Below are 19,295 nucleotides of genomic sequence, written 5' to 3' on the forward strand. Positions count from 1 at the left end.
ACTTACTAGATAATAAGGTTTTGCTGTATGAGTCAATACTTAGGCTCATTTGGATCTATGCTATTGAACAATGGGGTACTACTAGCAAATCTAACATAGATATCCTCCAGAGTTTCAACAAACTGATTCAACGCGATATCCTCATAGAACCCATAACGAGTGTGATTCGGAGTGTTAGTGCGAAGTACTCTGAATGTCTATTAGTGCATCCCAATGCAGTCGCCAAACAGTTAAATGTGCGTGATGACAGTGAAGTGCGTAGGGTTAAACGCAAACTACCATACGAACTGATTAATAGAGTACATAGAGTGAGATTTAACAATCTCTAGAATAAGCTACAATAGTTTTTAGAATAAGTTAGGATAGACTTTAAAATAAGTTAGAATAGTATATAGAATAAGATTTAGATTATAAGTTGTACAGTAAATACTTAGTGAGGTGATCTTCTACATGTTAGGATAACTATGTTATATAAGTGAAATCATATAATATTACTTATTGCCCACTCGCAGATTGTTGACGTTCTAGGAGATTAATAAAAAAACCTTCAACTTCAACTGTTCTGTTGCAATGCCTTACTGAAATTTAACGTAGCCAAGGCACTAAACAAAAATATTTTATGAAAACAAAACTATCTTTCACAGTTTTATTTATGCTTTTTACTATGTTGTACCAAAATCAATAATCATAAAAAACAGTACTTACTTGTTTTTATCAACGTAATATATTCATCGACAAGTTCCCATTCCAATTTCAGTATTTTTTTCGTAAGTAAAGCAATGACGTCTTGTTAAATATGTTAACAAAAGTAAATGTAGAATATTAATATGAAAGCGATTAATGGAAGTGTCCGATCGGAAATATTAATATTTGCATTTAAAATATATTCCGAAATTAAACGCTTAAAACAAACCCTAATATATCAATATTTAAATAAGCATACACAAACAGTATCCCGATAATTTTGCACGTTAACACTTACGGATAAACACTCGTGGCGATATTAGTTAATGAAATAATAATGCAAAACGAGGACGGGCTTCATTCGCACAACACGTTATCCGGTAGAACCGAGCACAACACCGAACCTCCAAGTCTAAGATCGGAATATCCGTATCCGGAACGATGGTAAATTGATATAACTATCGGTCGATACGATTTCTGCAAGCGGCAACTGCGCCCGTTGTCTAATATAATAGAGAGTCCCGATCTAGTCGAACGGGGGGGCCACTAAATCGCGAATTCCAAACCGAATCTTCGCCGATTTAATGCAGAAAACCTGGACTGGCTGATGCTCGCCGCAAAGATACACGCCATCTCGTACCGAACATTAAATATAGATCGCGCCGCTCTCGCTCACCAGTAATGCACTCGACAAGCGTCGAACTTCGACGTGGATTCACGGAATTTATAACGGAGTCCCCCCGGGGTGCATTATTTATGTCCCTTCGGGGTGGCTTGACGCGATTCTCTGCCAATCACTGACGGTGGTGGCCTCGACGGCGGCAGTGGTGGTGGTGGTGGTGGTAGGGTCGGGAGTGGGGTCGACCCCCTTAAACGGGGATAAATTATCGTTTTTCCGAAGCAAGCGGACGCTTGAGGGACTGACCGGCGGTTCGGATGCTGTTCGGTGTCGTGTTAAGTGGGACAAATTACGTCGTGATGAAGATTTGCAGCGAGTAGAACACAGACCGGGATGGTTTGGCGAGGCCAATTAACTTTTTGATGGTGTGCTTTAAAAAGCGCGTATAAAAAACGGGAAATTCCCTTTAAAATAATGGAGTTACAGGATTTTGTTTAAGTAAAACAGCCACAGTCATGCTACATTGACGTTTCCCTTTGATGACTTTAGATTTTTAATTATTTCAAAATTTTCCTTTTTTCTATTATTATTTCTGCTAGAATATAGTCTATTTAATGTTTTTTATACATACCTCATCAAGATGTTTAATGTAATGCATGTCGCAATTTGTAAATTCGTTTCAGATTAAATCAATATTTTCCTTCTCATTTTACTTTAGTTAAAAAGAGGCACAATGCTATCTGATTAGTTCGAACACGTTAACGAACGAGACTGTCAAAGTTGTCCGGTGGTCAGACGTGCGCAAAGTTCTTGAAAACAATAGCGATAAGAGGTTATAGCTCTAACCTATAGACTATATTGTTAGAAGTAGATATACTTTCATGTTAAAATTAATTATATTTGATAACATTCTTGTTTCATTATTTTATTTAGATTAGAATTTTGTTGTATATGAAAACCGAACTGAACCAAAACTCAGGGTTTATGTGGCAACATTGCACCGTTTTAACGTCATAAATTGAGATGACGTATGTTCACACAAACTTTGGATATACTATATTTCCTACTTTCCTTCATTCTAAATTATTTTTTGTAACGTTTTTCTCGGAATAATCAACATAGTTTTCAAAAAAATGGACTAATTTTTTCGTTGAAAGTATTGGTATACAACTTGTCCAGCTTTCAGACAATTCATCGATCCCAAAAAAACTGTTTGTCCTTTGAGCAGAACCATCGAGTCATTTTCTGACTTATTCCACTTTGGCAGCATACAGTAAAAATAATGGTGGTCCAGAGATTCAACTACTTTCGGCTCTATTCGTATAACGGCCGGCGCAATATACCCCCGGTAAGCCAAAAAGCAAAAGTCGATGTTGCTAAATTTACCGTTAGGTTATTTGCCTTGTGGATACAATTTATTTTCGAAAAATAATTTATTTAACAAAACTTTCTGATATTAACTTTTATATTTTGTCTTCATACAAAAAATAATAACAGATTAGAAACGTTTTCTACTATTTAGTACAATATATAGTCCTTGCCTTTATATTTGCCAACACTGCAGGGTACTACAAGTTAAGTGTTCCTCATAAGAAATGGCGATACACGGTGTTGCTTTGATTTAATATTATTTAAATAAATAAATAATTAACTACTAAAGCTTTTAATATGACTTTTTATAAAGTTATATTGTGATTTTCCTTTTTGCTTAAAAAGAAGGACTTTAACATTTCAGCTATTTGACAGAACTATAAATATGGAGAGTCCGATCCATAATACAGATGTTAAACAATCTAATTTATATTTTAAGAATTCGTAAGGCTTTGAAAGTTGGAAGTTGGAAGAGTTGGGTCAGTGTAACAATCGAGCGAACCACGATGATTTTTAATGGATCCTGACATTGGCGGAGTACTGCTCTGCAAGCGCCTGTCCCATCCAAGTACTTTTAACACATTCTTGGCCTTTTAGCTACTACTAAAAATTAATAGAGATATACTGAAATAACTTCCAAAATTGTGGAATTTATGATTAAGTCCGCTTCCAAAAGTCTTGTAATTTAAAAATATGCTACTCGCCGAAACAGAGACGTTAATTATTGAAGAAAATGTCATCGGACTAGACATATCCAGACGAGACCGTGTTCAGCGCCATTATTTACCATTCTACTCCAGCCTGGAAGCATAAAATTATAAAAAGCACCTTAAAATACTCGAATTGATGAGTGGAAGAACGCTGTCGATGAGGCGATCCGATGTTTCCAGCCGTAGAAACGAATAGTCTCGCCGACTAAAATTGAAAATCCTTTTTCCAGCTGATATATATCTCCGCGACTGGTGAAGAGTCAAAACACTTTTACGGCGCACATAAATATCGGTTCCGACGTTCGAGGCGGTCTCGTTCGTGAAAACAACGAACCGGTTTAAATCGAGAGAGAAAATATTAAGTTGTAAAAATAAGCGTGTGTGGGTCAGACGCGTGTGGCGAGTGTTTATTTCTGGTCGATGGGGGCCATTTGTCACCATTGTTTTGACCGATGTTCATTTTAAAAGACCGCTTTTCTTTCTAAATATAACTTATAGTCTGGTAAGTATATAATATATGGTATTCCTAGTACAAAATCAAAAAGTATTATCAATCTTTCGAGAATACTGGCCACGAATGTTAGATCTTTTGACTCTTAAATATTAATTTGTACATAACTTGTACTAAAGCTAAAAGTCCAAAAGTGAGTACCCTTTGATTTTTTGATTGGTTTTGTTTAAATTATTTTGGATAAATTTATTGAAAAAAATATTACGTTTATAGAGACGATTTAGTGCGTCAATTCTGCAAGAGAACATATTCATGGATATAATCATTATTTCAACTAAGGTTATGAAAATACATCTACATTACTTCAGTTACCAGCAAGAGGCAGTGAATTCATTAATAGAGTTTGTCCGTCAAGAATGGTAGCAAAAATTACAGTTACTGGTGACAATTGTAACTATATTTTAGTCGTCATATGTTCTAGTAATTATTTCTGGTCGATGGGGACCATTTGTCACCATTGTTTTGACCGATGTTCATTTTAAAAGACCGCTTTTCTTTCTAAATATAACTTATAGAATTGTAAGTATATAATATATGGGATTTCCAGTACAAAATCAAAAAATATTATCAATCTTTGAAGAATACTGGCCACGAATGTTAGATCTTTTGACTCTTAAATATTAATTTGTACATAACTTGTACTAAAGCTAAAAATCCAAAAGTGAGTACCGTTTGATTTTTTAATTGATTTTGTTTAAATTATTTTGAATAAATTTATTGAAAAAATATTACGTTTATAGAGACAATTTAGTGCGTCAATTCTGCAAGAGAACATATTCATGGATATAATAATTATTTCAACTAAAGCTATGAAAATACATCTACAGTACTTCAGCCACCAGCAAGAGGCAATGAATTCATTAATAGAGTTTGTCTGTCAAGAATGGTAATAAAAATTACAGTTACTGGTAATAATTGTAACTATATTTTAGTCGTTATATGTTCAAGTAATTATTTCTGGTCGATGGGGGCCATTTGTCACCATTGTTTTGACCGATGTTCATTTTAAAATACCGCTTTTCTTTCTAAATATAACTTATAGTCTGGTAAGTATATAATATATGGTATTTCTAGTACAAAATCAAAAAGTATTATCAATTTTTCGAGAATACTGGCCACGAATGTTAGATCTCTTGAGTCTTAAATAATAATTTGTACATAACTTACTTTTGACTTTTTGAATGATTTTGTTTAAATTATTTTGAATAAATTTATTGAAAGAAATATTACGTTTATAGAGACAATTTAGTGCGTCGATTCTGCAAGAGAACATATTCATGTATATAAGCATTATTGCAACTAAGGTTATGAAAATACATCTACAGTACTTCAGTCACCAGCAAGAGGCAGTGAATTCGTTAATAGAGTTTGTTCGTCAAGAATGGTAGCAAAAATTACAGTTACTGGTAATAATTGTAACTATATTTTAGTCGTTATATATTCTAGTAATTATTTCTGGTCGATGGGGGCCATTTGTCACCATTGTTTTGACCGATGTTCATTTTAAAAGACCGCTTTTCTTTCTAAATATAACTTATAGTCTGGTAAGTATATAATATATGGGATTTCCAGTACAAAATCAAAAAATATTATCAATCTTTGAAGAATACTGGCCACGAATGTTAGATCTCTTGAGTCTTAAATATTAATTTGTACATAACTTACTTTTGACTTTTTGAATGATTTTGTTTAAATTATTTTGAATAAATTTATTGAAAAAAATATTACGTTTATAGAGACAATTTAGTGCGTCAATTCTGCAAGAGAACATATTCATGGATATAATCATTATTTCAACTAAGGTTATGAAAATACATCTACAGTACTTCAGTCACCAGCAAGAGGCAGTGAATTCATTAATAGAGTTTGTCCGTCAAGAATGGTAGCAAAAATTACAGTTACTGGTAACAATTGTAACTATATTTTAGTCGTTATATGTTCTAGTAATTATTTCTGCTCGATGGGGGCCATTTGTCACCATTGTTTTGACCGATGTTCATTTTAAAAGACCGCTTTTCTTTCTAAATATAACTTATAGAATTGTAAGTATATAATATATGGGATTTCCAGTACAAAATCAAAAAATATTATCAATCTTTGAAGAATACTGGCCACGAATGTTAGATCTTTTGACTCTTAAATATTAATTTGTACATAACTTATACTAAAGCTAAAAGTCCAAAAGTGAGTACCGTTTGATGTTTTAATTGATTTTGTTTAAATTATTTGGAATAAATTTATTGAATAAAATATTACGTTTATAGAGACAATTTAGTGCGTCAATTCTGCAACAGAACACATTCATGGATATAATCATTATATACTGTTCTCAGATCTCAAAAGAATACTCTCTGGGAAGAAAATTTCGTTGAATGAATAGGTGATCGCCGAAATTGAGGCTTATTTTGAAGCAAAGTAGAAATCGTACTACAAAAATGGTATCGAAGAATTGGAGGGTCGTTATAATCAGTACATCACTCTTGTAGGGAATTATGTTGAATAAAAAAAAACTAATTTTGACAAAAATAAATGCGTTTTTTAAAATGTGGTAGGCCAGGGACTTTTCAATTGACCTGTTATAAAGCTTTTCATGAATATCAATTAAATCCCAATAAAATTATACATTAAATATGTGTTTTTATTATTGTTATTTATTTATTTACTTTTGTTATTCTACCCTTGTAATCTCTAAAATGTGTATGTGGGAGTACGACGTTTATTGACCGTTGCGATGCGGCCTCCTTTGAATATTCCAAGAAATATGGAGATCCCCCCACACCTAATAATGTTGAGAGGTCGCCAAATCAGGGCAGTCTTGGCACGAGTGTGTCCTGATTAAGTTAGAAGAATCCTAATCCAAGGGCAATTGAATAAACTTCTTAGCTGGCTTCTCGAATAAACCATAGTAGAATAAAGTAGTTTTATTATAAAAACCACGTGCCTACTCTACATTCTCACATGTATATATATGGAATTCCTTAGCTAATACATACAAATAATTCATATACTGCCGATAGTCAATCGAGAATATTGATGTAATATTTCACAACTGTTTGCCATTATTTATGAAACCCTGTTTAAAATTCCGCCGAAAAAATACCATCATATGGTCCAACAACCGCCATGCGAATCCATAAATAACGCCACCCTAGCCCCGTCGCCGCCGCCGCCGCCGTCGTCATACGTCGCGCGATGACGAAAAAATCGAAACGGCACCGGCTCCGACCGGCCAACTGTTAAATAAAACGCGAAATTCCATCCATTTTCGACGTATCGGTCAATTACGGGGGATTAACCGGATTAACATATCGCATTACTGGTCCTGCGACGTCCATAAATCACCGATTTAACTGATTGGTCGGTCCCCGGGGTTGTAGGAGGGGGAGGGTCCGGCCGAGGTCCCCGTCCTGATCAAGACGACAGATGTCTAAATTGAATTGCGGCTGGTGCAAGGACCGGGGACCCGGCGCCCTAATCGGGCCTGATCCGATATTGTTGGTAATCAAGAGTCGACCTTGGGAGGTTGTTTGTTCGATAAATGGCTCGTTTCGTATTCAAATTTGACAAAGGACGTTTCAGTATTAGCGCCGACAGGGCGATATTTCTCATATCTATTCATTCATGTGATAATATTAGTAATAATTGCCTATAGTTTCGGGTTATAATATATCCCGATAGAAAACTGTCACTGTGGAAATAAAAAATAGTACAAATTTCGAATTTATATCGAACAGACATAGTAGATAGGATCTTAATTGCTGTCAATGCTAAATTTAACCGTAGATCCGTGTTAACATAAACTTAAAAAGCTATAGTGAATCTGAGATGAAAAATCGAATTTATGAATATATAACAGGTCAATTGAAAAGTCCCCGGCCTACCATAGCAAGACACATTTTTTTGGAAAAATTAGTTTTTTTATTCATAGTGAAAGAACTTATTATAACCTGTTAGTCTTGAGTTAACTTTAATCAAACATGATATTAGGGCGAATAAAATATTTTAGAGGATTTTTTTTAAATTTGAATCTTTATTGTGAAAAATTGGAACAATGTATTTTATTGAAAGTACTGTTGATGATGATGATCATGATGTTTTTCTCTTTCTATTATCGTAATGGATTCAGTTTTCAAGCGATTGGAAATTATTCAAAACCTAGAAAACAGTATTCGGATGTTGAAGTCGATGGAGCATAGTTGACATTCACGCTTCAAGTCAAACAGAAGCAAAGAACAAAAACTTCACATAAATGCGATTTACTCGGTACAATTTTTTTTGTCATTTTGACTGGAATCGTCATTTCGTGACTATACAATAGTATGATGTTAATCTAAAGAGGACGGGAAGATACATAAAGTGTATATAGAAAATAATAAATTAATAAATAAGTAAAATTAATAACACAAACCGTGGGGTTAAAAGTATAAATAGTATATATACGATTTAAACATTAACACAAATACAGGACTACAAACACAATAACGAAGTAGAGGTTCTATCTAGACAGCACACATCAGCACCCATACCGAAGTGGTAATGGTTATTTGATCAGTAACACTAAACTTAGCATAAGCTAGATTCTATGAAGAAAATAGATTGCTCATAGAAATCCGGAGATTCTGTCTGTATTTTCTCCTGTTAAGGCAATTCTAAAATCTTACAACCCATACTTAGCATAATTAGTTCTAATCTGGGTGAGAAGTGGACTTGTTCAATACGTGGTAGAGCAGGCAAGGTCATCAAGTGACCGTGAAAGAAACGACAGTGGCCCACTCTCAGTCGATTCAAAACTACGGCATGATGACAAAGGGATGGAACGCGAAGAGAGGAGAAAAAATCAGCTTGAGCCTCCTGGGTCCAACGACGTTGTACTTCGTCATTTGTGAAACAAGAAACGAATGGGATACGGTCGGATACGAGATGGACATGGAGAGGGGAGATGATGCTGCCGATTTAGCCGCTTGGACCGAATAAGGCAAGGACAATGTTCTCTTTTATAAAATTGACATAAGGATATGTTTATGAAGGAGGTTCGGTACAATTCAAAACGTGTTCAATGAACTGGAAAAATGTTGTACTAAAACTTTGCGAATCTTTTGACGAAATGACACATACTGAAAAATGAAGCCTGTCACTGAAGCTTCAACATGAAGTTGGTTAAAAATGTACCCAACACGATTTAATACACAGTAACACCATCTGTTATAAAGCCTTTAAAATTAATTGATAGGTCAATATTATAATAATTCATAATGATATTAATACTAACAAGAGTAGTTCCCGTCAAGTCCACCGCTTGTGAGTTAATAAAAATCCCGCCGATTTTTCACCATTCGACCGGCTGGAAAGTGGAAAAACCGTATCGCCCCCAAACTGGTCCTGAATAATAGGAATTTTTACGTTCGGAGCTTCGAGATCTAAACAGTCGATCCTCTTCCATGGAACATCGATAGCAGCATTGAAAATATGCGGTGTATTAAAAAAGTCAACGGTTATTGGGGACTTTATTTTTTCCTTATCCCGGACCGTTCCCTGGAATTCCAGTCGCGCGGCCCTCGGAGAAGGGGAGCCCTAAATAAAAATAGAAATGAGATTAAATAGGATTTTTGACGGGGGCTTTCGTTCGAGTGAAGTCGAGCGAACACCGACGGAAATTGTTAATAAAAGAAGCCACCAAAACGTCGATTTCGTACTAGTTGGCCTGATGCTTTTATTGGCCGTTCTTAGTGCTTCAAGTTATACGTAGTATTAAGTTGAATTTTTCCTTTAGACGTACTCTATCGTCGACTAAATTATAGCTAATATTGAAAATTTTGATTGCGAGTAGTTTTATTATATATAAAATCACCAGATGAAAGTTTATTGGTACTTCGTATGAAATGTTCTGGATCTTCTAACTTGGGTTAGTATACCTGACATATACACATTTTTCATTTGTTAATAATATCGCCAATCGGCAATCGAACAGAGGCAAGTGCACAGAGGGACAGTGGTTGTTGAAAAGGCATTAGAAGAAAAGATATAGTGCTCTGTAATATTCTTGAACAGGCTTTTGACCAAACGAGCAAATTGCTACCGCAAAATTACTGTCGATTGCTGGAGTCTCGCATGAAGGAGCATTCTCAACACCTGTACTATTTTAATCCTATTTCAGCCTGAGTTCCACAGAGTAGTGTATGACAAGGACCTAATTATTTCACTTTGGACGGATGCCCGAAACTTCAAGAAGAATCAGCTAAATACCTCGGAATATATCTGGATGGTAGGTTAAATTGTACATATCATATTAAACAAAAAACAGAGCAGATTAGATTCAAAGTCAAGCAACTGTACTGGTTAGTCAGAAGATACTCTTAATCATAAAGTCAGTTTGGACCTACGGGGCTGCACTAAAATATCAAACCAACTAGTAATCCAACGCACCTAAAACAAATTTCTATCATTAATTTCCAATGCTCATCGCTACGTAACCAACGAAGAGCTGCAAGATGACGTCGAAATCAAATGGATACACGAAGTGATCCAAGATTTTGCCTTAAAATATGAAATAAGTTACTAAATCACAGCAATGTGGAAGCAATACAGCTACTGCATAATTTATTTTGCAAATTCATACGAACCAAACCACACGAACTGATTTAGTGTATAAGTGTATTCTTAACTTTATATATACTGAAGTATTAATCCCGTACTTGCATTGCTTGCGTATTAATGCAAGTTAAACAGAACAGTAGTAATAGCAGTAGTAAATTAATTTGTAAATTAAGATTGTACTAAGCCTATCTAACCTAAGATTTAGTTAATAAACAAACAAAATATTAATAAGAATATGAGCCACCATTGGCTTTTAAAACAGCTGTAATTCTTCACGTAATAAATTCGCAGAACTTCTCAATAGTTTCCTCTCATTCCTTTGTCAAAACATCGGTCAATTGCTTAGATGATGTTGGAGTTTATATAATCTTCATTTTTGATCATCTTTCTTTTTGAACATTTCTCAGTTACGAAATACATTCAAGGGATGCTAAATTGTTGATATATAAACAAATCCTCTTTAGTTTATTAACAGCCAACAACAAGCAAAAAATAAGTGGCAGCCTTGTTGAATTAAGTAAACAGTATAATTTTACGTGTGAAATAATAATGCTGTTGAATTAAATAAGCAGTACAGTTTCACATAAGAAACGAATTAGATACTGAGACCGTGAGTCTCTTTAAATGATATCAGTTTTTATTAGTGTTGGGAACTATCGACTGAAATTGGCTATCGACTGTTTAGTAATTGACTACTTTTTACTATCGACTGTTTCAGTCGCTATTTTTGGTTCGACTGATTTTACTACTTTTCGCCAGTGACTGTTTTCAGTCGCTATTTTCGGTTCGACTGATTTTGTTACTATTTATTATCGACTGTTTCAGTCGTATACTTTTAGTTACTATTTTTGGTCCTACCTGTTTGATTCGACTGATTTTTAACGTTCTGGCTCTGTCGTCCTAGCCGCAAAAATGTACCCAATTTATGCTTACATAGATTTGTTATATGTAATATATGTAGTTTTATGATTTTTTGGTCGTTTGCTTGTAAATAACAATCTATTGTATATTAAAATAGAAGTATATTAATGTAGCAGCAAGATTGTTAATGTAAAAGTGTAAAAAGATTAAAATTGAGAATGATAAATATTTTGACAGTTTTTATGACAATAATAGGTAATATTCCGATTAATCTCTCGATTTTTGTAAAAACATTATTTCATTCAGATCATTTTTAATTATGTCATGGATTACTTTTTTTTCTATGATTAGGTATACTATAATATATATATATATATATATATATATATATATATATATATATATATATATATATATATATATATATATGTATGTATGTATATATACTATAACGTAGATTGATAGATAGATCTATAGATCGATATTAGGTAGATATACTATAATGTTAAAATAAATTGTATTTGATGATATTTGTTTAATTATTTTATTTAGATTAGAATTTTCTTGTGTGTCGAAGCCAAACTGAACTAAAACAACTGCTTTTGACGTCGCAAATTTCTTTCATGGCGCATATATTAAAAAATCTTTGAATAAACTATATGTTTAATTTTTATGTAGTATTTTTGGTTATTGTACATCTTTAATTTTTAGGTTTTGTTTAATTTCTATTGAATCGTCTATATTTATTACAGTAAATTATTTAAAAATAGCAATTAACACATTAAAATACGATAAAACATTTTTCGGGTATAGTGATTACTATTTTCAGTCGCTAGTTTTTTGACTAACGACTGTTTCGACTGTTTTCAATCGATAGTTTCCAACGCCTTTTTTATGGACGCACTGCAATATGTTCTTCTCTTCTAAAGTTCCTCTCATTTATTAAAAAGAAGTAGATGTTGAAAAAAATCGCACGTGTACACGCTACTAACAATGAAATAAGATGTAAATCATAACACAGAGCATAACTATTTTATATCCCTCTTTAATGAGTTGTATTACAATAAAGTCTACGTCCATTCAGAATTCCCACAGCTGCCCCATCTACCTAAGCCATTACCATTTAATTCTAATCACATTCGAGTATACAATTAAAGAAAATTAGCAGTTTTTCTTTATAAAAGCGTCCTGCGAGCCGACTGTCGCTCCCCCAGGACGGCGAAGGGTCCTCTCCAGACGTAGGAAAAGGCAACGACAGAAAAAATCGGAGACACAAGAAGGGATCCCCAGATTTCCCCAGTGACCGCCGAAACGTCGGGATCCGACTTCGGAAAGTTTTGCGGAGCTGCAGCCGAGAGTTGGATGTGGCTCAGCAGGCGCAGATAATGAATATACGCACTGTATTGTTTTTGGTGAAGGAGGCGGCGGGGGTCGGCGAGATGGGAATGGGGACTGTCGTGGGTCCTGGAGTTATGACTCTTTCAGGAAACTTTCAAGGTTAGGGAATATGGAGTGGATAGCAGGCGAATTGGAAAACTTTGCACTTGGGGTAATTTATATATTACCTGGATTTTTGACGTTATAGTTGGATGAATGAATCTAAATCGGAAATTTTGAAGCTATAACGTAGGGCTTCCCTTGGGGATTTTTCATTCGGGTCATTTATTAGACCCTTTCTTAATTTGGTCAATGTTACATGCTAGTGAAAATCCGATGTATGAAGTTAAACAGCTGTTAAAACCGACAGTTTCGTTATTTTTCTAGATAAAATAACCGTATTTTATTTAGTATTATTGAGTTATTGAGTGTGTTCAAACTTTTCATCATTATTGTTGTTTAATTTGAAGAAATTTGCTGCCGAAACCCACCAAACACTTTTATGAACTTATGTTGAAGTTACAACGACAACTCCAAGCCCAAAATATCATGGGTTAGTTCAAGAGAGTCATCCATAGCAATACCGAAGCAAACAGTCTTATTTTGTTGCCAGCTGCAAAGCCCTAATGAATCTGTTACTGAAGAGTTCAACTGGAATATTCAATTTTGAATTATTACTTAATTTGATATCTGATAAATCCAGTACAGCCACGAAGGCTCGGCCTTTCTTAAGAACTGATATTAACTGATATTCTTGTGGAGACATAGTACATAATTGTATTAATATTGAAAGTTATTTCTGTAAATTTTATTCGTATAAATTTTAATTCATAATCTATTTCAGGTTTCATTTTAAACAGCTGTTAAAATCGATAGTTTTGCTATTTTTCTACATAAATAACGGTTTTCTGTTTAGTATTAGTGAGTCATTCAGTGTGTTCAAACTTTAAATCCATATTGTTGCTTAATTTGAAGAAATTTGCTGCCGGAGCCCATCGAACACTTTTATGAACTTACGTTGAAGTTACAACGACCACTCCTAGTCCAAAATATTATGGTTTAGTTGAAGAGAGTCATCCACATTAACATCGAAGCGGAATATTTTTGCCCATAAAGTATTATTTTATTGCGAACTGCAAACCTATTAATTAACTAAGTAAATTATTAATTAATTTACTGTCTGATAAATCCAGTACAGCTACGAAGAACCGATCTTTCTTAAGAACTAATACTAACTGATATGGTTGTGCAGACATAGTACATAATTCTACTAACTGTGACATTTTTTTCTATAAATTTTATTGGTATAAATTTTAATGCATAATCTATTTCAATAAAGTACTAATGAATTATTGCTGATAATAAATATGTTAATATGCGCATCAAGAGTTAAAAAAATATTAACATTTATAAAATAGCTTCATAGAATTTTAACTCCTCATTTATCGATGACTTGTTAGTTCTCATATGGAACAAGGCTATGTAGGAAGATTACAACTCTGAGACAAGACCAAGTAGAAAGCCATAGAAAACAAATCAAAAACATGCAAAGACAAGATTCCAAGATATTACGAAAACAATAGATTGAATTAACTAAATTTACTGTCAGGAAAGAATTAATAATAAAATATGACGCCTAGCTCGAAGAGTCGAACAAAGAACGATACAATTTAATTTAAAAGTTTAAGTAAGTTATTCTTTTATCAAATAATCCTGATGTATTGATTGATATTTTTCAGTATATGTTTTATATGCGTAATATCGAGGTATAATATGCAAATAAAATGAAACAAACTATATAATTTTGTATAGAATTAAAGGCATAGGACAAGTAGAACAAATTACAAATTATTAACAGTATCTTGAACGTTCGTAAATACATTCGTTTAATATATAGTTCTAAATTGTAGAAAATAAAGGGCCCTATCGTGATCGTTATTGTCGTAATAAACATATTATGTAATACACAACAATTTTGAAATTGTTTCATACATATATTCGCTGTTTTAATAAACAAATATATATTATATAATAAAAAATTCCATATGAATGTTTATAACATAAAAATAAAGAATAATTTTATACTTATTATCTGTACTTTGTTGATTTTCGGAATTCATTCGAAATTATTCAAAAATATTAATTGCCTGCTTGGTGGCAAAGTGGTTAAGACGACCGGACGGTCCTCCTACTGTTGCGACAATCGTGGATTAAAATCCTGCTGGGGCATCAACGGTATCACGCCACAACCAGGCTGGATAAGACCGGATGTCTTCTGGGATGGTCTCTAAGTTGGTCACGGGCCAGTCGGTAGGCTTAATGTCGAAGACCCTAGTGGTTAAGGCGACAGGACGGTGCTCCTGCTGTTGCGAGAGTCGGTTCGAATTCTGCTGGCACATGGTCATCAAATATATGTTCCTGATTGTTTAATATTTGTGATTATTCTAGGCATGGGTGTAAAATCTGTGAAGGAAAATGATCCCAGTCACGCCAGCAACCAGGCTGGGTAAAACCGGATGTCTTCTGGGACGATCTAAAAGTTGGTCACTCGCCAGTCGGTGGGCTTTATGCTGAGGACCGTGGTTCGGAGTCCACGTTCAACAGCAGGTCCAGTCTGGATAAACCCTCGTTGGTAAAAAGGAGACTAAAATATAACAAAGAGTTTCTGATCTTATATTGAAAATACTATCAAAACAAATTTTCTCATGTCAATATTGTGATGTTAGCATATCAATTATAAATTATTCTTTTTACTATAGGAGATACACTATTAATTTGATAAATTATGACCGAATTTTGAGCATAGTTGCGATCACTAGTTGTGATTAATATGTATTGTGCAAAGCATCCATTGATGTATTACATAAAAATTTCAGAATATTTGCCTATTTGCCTATAAGTACCTAATATATTTCAATCTGAGGCATCGTAAAGGAGCTGAAACCTTAACGCTTGATCAATATTTCATTAAGAAGACTTTATGTTATCAGTTTTGTTATTCAACCAACTGGTCTCGCTATAATAATCGAAAATTTCCACATTTTGTAAGATATTTCATAATTTTGAATCCGAAAAGGTAAATATTTTATGAACAGTCAACTTATAATACAGCAGTTACTTTGTCCAAATAACATTATTCGTATTTGCTCTGTTCCTGTCATAAAAAAACCTTTCGGTTGTCTCCCGAGAGCATTCTTTCCTTCCAGTTTGTTTAAGGACGAATCGCGACTTTCAAATCTGCAAAAAGAGATATAATTTCGCATCGCCGGCGCCGATATATATCCCGTACTTCGAAAAAAAAGCCTGTTCTTACAAGCTCCATTATTTACCCGCAGCTTGTGGGAAACAAAAACAAATTGCGGGAAGGGAAAAAATGCACGAGGCAATTCGTCGACGCTGAAAAATTTATACGCGCCGCGTTCGACAGAATCGCGCAAACTGTTCCCGTCCGTACAAGTTCCCAGGTAGATTTAATTAAAAGCGAAGCCGGCTTGTCCCGGGAAGCGCGGGGGGACGACGACACGACGGCGTTGTTTGGTCGCCCGCTCCGAAGTAAGTTTGGGAAAGAGCGCACATGTGTCCATATATTTTAATATATTTATCTGGCGGTAGGCACTACATGCGCTAACTTTTCCGAACTTTCTCCGGTTTTCTTGACTGGAAAAGAACGAGGCGGGGCGGGGAGGGGGGACGACGGAGGGAGGGGGGCGCGGCGCCGAGCCGGTGGGTGGCACGGTTCCGCGCTATTTAATTTCGAAAGTATATGTAAGCGCTGTCAAAACTTAGGAACGCGAGCCCGCTAAGTGTATTTAAATAAGTCGGTGGATTCCTTAATTACAATTAATTTGCATAAAGTACCCGGAAAGTTTATCCAGCTTCGGGAGCCGAATTCTTGCGGTGTACTAAACGCTCGGTAAAACTTTGCGCTAGGTGGCTGGTTGAAATAATATCTGGCGCATAAATTTCCCGTTTTGCCGAGCGCGATGATGCCAACCCGGTTCGGTTTTACGTCGAGTCGATGTCAATTTTTCCCCGATTTCCGTCGGTTCAAGCTTTGAACGCCGGCAACTTTTCTACTGCGCCACGAAGCCGTTTTAAAATACGAAACTTCTCAGATTAAAGAAAGCCGGGTGTTGGTTCGATTATTATCATTTTTTACATAGTATATTTCTCCTTTTGGTCAGGTAGAAGCATTTCATTCTTAAGCTCTAAGCCTTCATGGCGAAACCACATCGAGAGCTTCAGCAATATCTAAAAAAATGTTGCAGATCAGATTTTATTTTCTTCTAGTGATTGTCCTAAGGCATTGGTGATTGTATGAATATGGTCAATCGCGGAATGTTGTTTCCTAACCTCAAATTTTACTGCTTCAGAGTTAAAAAAGGGAATGCCTATTCTAACTTGAGGACAATACAAGAAGGTGGGCTACTGAAAAGTGTATTAGCACTAATGTTTCATGTACTGTGTACTGGGAACTTGGTTACATTCAAGAAATATAGTGTTGCCTCATTTGCAGAGGACATTGTAATATTGGCCATTGGAATTAACAACAACGAATCAACTGAACAGCTACAAACATCTATTACCAAAACACAATACTGAACAGAAAAATGAAGTATCAAAATAAATCAGCATATTCATTTCACCAACAAAAGAATCAAGGACAAGCCAGTATGTATAAATCAAGAACTTGTTCCCTGTGTAAACACAGCATATCATGGCATAACCTTTGATGTTAAACTTAACTGGAAGCCACATGTTGAGAAAAAATGTGAGGAACTCAGCTCAAGCATAAAAAAATGTACTGGTTATAGTATTCGAATAGATATTCAGCGCTGTTAGTATATAATAAACCCTTACTTTATCAATAGGTCTTAGGAACCAGTGTGAACTTATGGTGCTCAACTCTGGGGTTGTACCAGACAAAGCAATAGAAATATTATACAAAGATTTCAAAAAAAGATACAACGAGGTATTGTTAAAAGTAAGAACTGTCGATAACGTTATTAAAAACAAAAGCAAGGTCATAAACAGATACTTCATCAGCTAGACGACTAGTCAGACAATTAAGAGTGAAAATATTTGATCCAGTTCAATGAAATTACTACAAACTCAGTGTACATTAAAAACAGTAACATAGATGTTAAGCCCAAAGTGTCTAAGAGTGTTAACTTATTAGTGTAAATTTACTAGATCGTTATAAGAAATAATAACAAAATAAACATATCTTTTTCCTTTTCTTCCTTTTTTAATAACTAGAATACTAATAAGAAATTCAAGATATATCAATCTAAATTAATACGCAAACTGCCGCAAATAAAAGAAAACAATTTTTTACAAAACAACAAATTTCAATATGAGAAAACAATCAAAACCAATTACAATACGTGTTAAACCTTGTTTTAAATAGCAGTAATAAAGTTTAGCAATGCTAGAACCAGTGACTTGTAGGATCCGCAGGACCAAACTGACATTTTAAGAACCTTCCTGCTGTAATTGTATTTTTTTAGTGGTGTACTCAAACTGATATAACATAAGATATCAGTTTTAATACCGAAAACACTGAAATATTTTATTAAATAATCGGCCAAATAAACACCTAAAAAATGCAGATGTCCACTGATGTCGATTGAAGAAATTTGAGGACGTATTTTTGCAAAAAGCAGAAATAGCCCTGTAATTACCAGTTGGTCAGATCTATGCAGCATAGCTGAGATAATTCCGAAGCATTTTAATGTTAAGCTTAACTATGGTTCCTGGTATATTCAATATGTTTCTTCCTCCTTTGAATTTATACTTTTGCCTGTAGGCAAAATCTATAAGCTGAAAAACCCGTACAAAAATTTTGTCTAGATTGAAATGGATTCGACAGCATAAATCTCAGTCACTTCAAACATCCCATTAACTTATATTTCAGTAAATTTGTTTGATATATGATAAATAGTTAATCAGCATTCTTAAAATCATATCTGGATTGACTATACTAAGCGTGATTCACAATTAAACAGATAATATTGATTGAATTCAGTATGTACACGAAACAATGGCAGAGTTTTGGGATTGGAGACAACTTGCCTTGGTCTGAGAAACCCTGGGAATATAACCCCGCTGATAAGATGATTTATTAATTACTAATTATATTTTGTATATATATTAAAAAAGTTTATGCTTGCATTCTTATACTTGTTTACTTTTTATATGTCCACTGACTTGTTTTATATACATAATTTTATATGTTTTTAATAAATATAGTCGATTTTTGATGTAACCATATTAATTTTAAAATTAACATATGTCACATTTATTCTTATTCCTATGTCAATTATTTCTACTATTTCTACATTGTATGTCATTCATGTTAAATATATACAAATAATATAAATAAAATATGTAAACTCCGACGATAAAAAGTTTAAGAGGGTTGTTAATTAATATAAATAATATTAATAAAATAATAATTTCTTAATTATAATTTTAGAGTGATTCTAAATCGCAATGTAAATTGTGCTCTGATAAAAGCATATCATTCAAGCATACCGGGACTAATCAGTGATACTTGGTGGCTACT

The 19,295-nt window shown here is 34.1% G+C and overlaps 1 protein-coding gene and 1 long non-coding RNA gene across 10 annotated transcripts in view; one reads left to right on the plus strand and one right to left on the minus strand.

Moving 5' to 3' along the window:
- Ten-m (teneurin transmembrane protein Ten-m) overlaps positions 1 to 19,295 on the minus strand; it is a 579,656-nt gene that overhangs the window by 289,634 nt on the left and 270,727 nt on the right. The gene's annotated exons all lie outside the window — the stretch shown is intronic.
- Positions 4,117 to 4,767, plus strand: LOC143204743 (uncharacterized). The gene is made up of 4 exons (XR_013007666.1): positions 4,117 to 4,254; positions 4,317 to 4,414; positions 4,476 to 4,556; positions 4,636 to 4,767. It is a non-coding gene; the product is annotated as an uncharacterized LOC143204743 (long non-coding RNA).

Source organism: Rhynchophorus ferrugineus, unplaced genomic scaffold, assembly GCF_030347505.1.
Source record: "Rhynchophorus ferrugineus isolate W39M unplaced genomic scaffold, kcgeb_rfMv2 rfM11, whole genome shotgun sequence".
In the NCBI taxonomy this organism is placed as follows: domain Eukaryota; kingdom Metazoa; phylum Arthropoda; class Insecta; order Coleoptera; family Curculionidae; genus Rhynchophorus; species Rhynchophorus ferrugineus.